Genomic DNA, 4,550 nt, shown 5'->3' with positions numbered 1-4,550 from the left:
ATAAAGACATCTGCGCTCGAATGTTTATAGCAGCACAATTTAAAATTGAAAAGATGTGGAAACAACACAAATGCCCATCAATACATGAGTGGATTAATAAAATGTGGTATATGTATACCATAGAATACTACTCAACTACAAAAAACAATGGTGATCTAGCACCTCTTATATTATCCTGGACAGAGATTGAACCCATCCTTCAAAGTGAGGTATTACAAGGATGGAAAAACATGTACCACATGTACTCGTCATCAAATTGATACTAATTGTTCAACAGTAAGGTTTCACATGGTAGTAATACTCACCGGGTGCCAGTCAGGTCAGAGGGGGGGAGCTGGAGTGGGTGGAGGGGGTAAATCCACAGCTAATGGAGATGGGGCACACTGTATGGGAGAAGAACACGCTTGTGGCCCTGGCTTGAGTGAGGCAAATGCATTTCATGTAACCAAAATGTTTGTACCCCCATAATATCCTGAATTAAAAAAAAGAGACGTATGAAATATATCAACTACTTTCAATGTATGGACCTTGTTTTTATTCTAATTTAATAAATGAACTCTAAAGAACAATTCATGAGATGGGAAAATTTGAGTACTGATTAGGTATTTAATGATATTAAGGAATATTTATTGATATCATAATGTAATTTTGGTTATATATAAAAATAATCTTTATATTTTAGAAATACATTTTTTTAAATTTCAGCTTATTATGGGGGTACAAAAGTTCAGGTTATGTATATTGCCCATGCCCCCCTCCTATCTCCCTGAGTCAGAGCTCCAAGCATGTCCATTCCCCAGACAGAGCATCACGCTCATCATGTAGGTATACACCCATTGCCTCCTCCCACCCCCCACATCTGTCTGACACCCAATTGGTGTTATTCCCAAATGTGCACTTAGGTGATGATCAGGGAAACCAATGTGCTGGTGAGTACATGTGGTGCTTATTTTTCCATTTTTGGGACACCTCACTTAATAGAATGGGTTCCAATTCTCTCCAGGAGAAAAAAAGAGATTCCATATCACTGTTATTTCATATAGCTGAGTAATACTCCATGGTACACATATACCACAATTTACTAATCCATTCATGGATTAATGGGCACTTGGGTTGTTTCCACATCTTTGCAATTGTGAATTGTGCTACTATAAACATTCGGGTGCAGGTGTCTTTTTTATAGAATGACTTTTGTTCTTTTGGGTAGATGCCCAATAATGGAATTGCTGGATTGAATGGTAGGTCTACTTGAATCTGTTTAAGGTATCTCCATATTGTTTTCCATAGGGGTTGCACTAGTTTACAGTCCCACCAGCAGTGTATGAGTGTTCTTGTCTCTCTGTATCCACGCTAACATGTATTGTTTTGGGACTTTTTGATAAAGACCATTCTCACTGGAGTTAAGTGATATCTCATTGTGGTTTTGATTTGCATTTCCCTGATGATTAGGGATGTTGAGAATTTTTTCATATGTTTGTTAGCCAATGTTATATCTTGTTTTGAAAAATTTCTATTCATATCCTTTACCCACTTTTTGATAGGGTTGTTTGATTTTTTTCTTACTGATTTTCCTGAGTTCTAAATAGATTCTTGTTATCAGTCCTTTATCGGATGTGCAGCAAGCGAAAATTTTTTCCCATTGTGTAGGTTGTCTGTTTATTCTTGTGACTGTTTCTTTGGCTGTGCAGAAGCTTTTTAATTTAATTATGTCCCATTCATTTATTTTTGTTGTTGCTGTGATTGCCTTAGGGATCTTCTTCATAAATTCTTTGCTTGGGCCAATGTCTGTAAGAGTCTTTCCCACATTTTCTTCTAGAATTCTAATAGTTTCACTCCTAAGGTTTAAGTCTGTTATCCACTGTGATTTGATTTTTGTGAGAAGTGAAAGCTGTGGGTCCTGTTTCAGTGTTCTACATGTGGCTATCCAGTTTTCCCAGCACCATTTATTGAATAAGGATTCTTTCCCCCAGAGTATGTTTTTGTCTGCTTTGTCAAAGATTAGATGTCTATATGAGGATGGTTTTATATTTGGATTTTCTGTTCTGTTCCACTGGTCTGTGTGCCTGCACTTGTGCCAATACCAAGTGGTTTCAATAACCACAGCCTTGTAGTATAGTTTGAAGTCTGGTAAATTAATACCTCCCATTTTGTTTTTATTGCTTAAAATTGCTTTTGCTAAACAGGGTCTTCTCTGGTTCCATACAAAGCGTACAATTATTTTTTCTATATCTGTGAAAAATGATGTTGGTAATTTAATAGGGATTGCATTGAATCTGTAGGTAACTTTGGGCAATATAGATATTTTAACAGTATTAATTCTTCCAATCCACAAGCATGGTATGGTTTTCCACCTATTTACATGCTCTGCGATTTACTTCCTCAGTGTTTCATAGTTCTCGCTATAGAGGTCCTTTACCTCCTCAGTTAAATATATTCCTAGGTATTTTATTTTCTTTGTTGCTGTTTTGATGGGTATTAAGTCCTTAATTTGGTTCTCCATTTGACTGTTATTGGCATATATGAATTCCTTTGATTTGTGTGTATTGATTTTGTATCCTGAGACTTTATTGAATTCATTAATCAATTCTAGGAGTCTCTTGGTTGAATCCTTGGGGTTTTCTAGATATAATATCATATCATCAGCAATGAGTGAGAGTTTGATCTCTTATTTCCCTATTTGGACTCCCTTCATTCTGCTCTCTTGCCTGATAGCTCTCACAGGGACTTCCAATACTATGTTGAAAAGTAATGGGGACAGTGGGCAGCCTTGTCTGGTTCCAGTTCTAAGTGCGAATGCTTTCAATTTTTCCCCATTCAGTATGATGTTGGCTGTGGCTTTGTCACATGTGGCTTGTATCATTTTTAGATAAGCCCCGTCTATGCCTCTTTTGTTAAGTGTTCTTATCATAAAAGGGTGTTGAATTTTGTCAAATGCTTTTTCTGCATGTATTGAGAGGATCATATGGTCTTTATTTTTGCTTCCATTTATGTGATGAATTACATTTATAGATTTGCATATGTTAAAACATCCGTGCATCTCTCGGATGAAGCCCACTTGGTTTTGATGGATTAGTTTTTTGAAAAGTACTTGGATTTGATTTGCTAGGATTTTATTGAGAATTTTTGCATCTATATTCGTAAGGGATATTGGTCTGTAGTTTTCTTTTTTTGTTGCATCCTTTCCTGGTTTTGGTATCAATGTTATGTTGACTTGGTAAAATGTGTTGAGGAGAATTCCATCCATTTTGATCTTGGAGAATAGTTTATGTATGGTGGGCACCAGTTCTTCTTTGTAGGTGTGGTAAAATTAGGGTGTGAACCCATATGGTCCAGGGCTTTTCTTTTTGAGAAGGTTTTTTATTGGTGTTTCAATTTCAGATCTAGATATTGGTCTATTCAGGAATTCTATTTCTTCCTGGTTGAGCCTGAGAAGGCTGTATGTTTCTAAAAATTTGTCCATTTACTCCACATTTTCCAGTTTGTGTGCATAAAGGTTTTTGTAGAATTCATAGATGATATCATGTATCTCTGTGGCATTGGTTGTGATTTCTCCTTTCATGTTCCTGATGGAGGTTATTAGAGATTTTTCTTTTCTGCTCTTGGTTAGTCTAGCAAGAGGTGTGTCTATTTTGTTTTCTTTTCAAAGAATCAACTTTTTGTTTTATTAATCTCTCTTAGGTTTTTTTTGTTGTCCTTTTCATTGAATTCTGATTTGATCTTAATAATTTCTTGCCTTCTGCTGGGTTTGGTGTCGGTCTGTTCTTCCTTCTCCAGCTCTTTGAGTCTATTCATTAGTTTGTCTATTTGTAAGTTTTCTGTCTTTTTGATATAGGCATTTATGGAAATAAATTTTTCTCTCAGGCCTGCTTTAGCTGTGTTCCACCGATTTTGATAAGTTGTGTCTCCTTTGTCATTTAATTCAAAGAATCTTTTGATTTCTGTCTTGATTTCTTCATTTATAAAATAGTCATTCAGGAGAAGGTTGTTTAGCTTCCATGACTTTGAGTAGGAATGAGAATTTCTGTTAGGGTTCATTATTACTTTTATTCCGCTGTGATCTGAGAAGATGCATAGTATAATTTCTATTTTTCTTAATTTTTTAAGACATGCTTTATGTCCTAGGATATGGTCAATCTTGTAGAATGTCCCATAAGCTGATGAGAAGAAAGTATATTCAGTAGATTTTGAGTAGAATGTCCTGTAGATGTCAGTCAGGCCCATTTGTTCTAGCATTCTATTTAAGTCCATTATTTCTTTGTTTATTTTTTGTTTGGAGGATCTGTCCTGTACTGTCAGCGGCGTGTTAAAATCTCCGACTGTTAACATGCTGTTATCTATCATTTTGTTCAAATCAAGTAGGGTTTGCTTTATGAATCTGGGTGCACCTAAGTTGGTTGCATATATGTTAAGTACAGTTATGTCTTCTTGTTGAATTGTACCCTTCACCAGTATATAGTAACCATCTTTGTCCTTCATTACTTTTGTTGATTTAAAAACTAAGTTATCGGACATTAAAACCACCGCACCAGCTTTCTTTTGGCCTCCATTTG

The sequence above is a fragment of the Lemur catta genome, chromosome 7, assembly GCF_020740605.2.
Source record: "Lemur catta isolate mLemCat1 chromosome 7, mLemCat1.pri, whole genome shotgun sequence".
Classification (NCBI taxonomy): domain Eukaryota; kingdom Metazoa; phylum Chordata; class Mammalia; order Primates; family Lemuridae; genus Lemur; species Lemur catta.
This window is presented reverse-complemented; position numbering follows the sequence as displayed.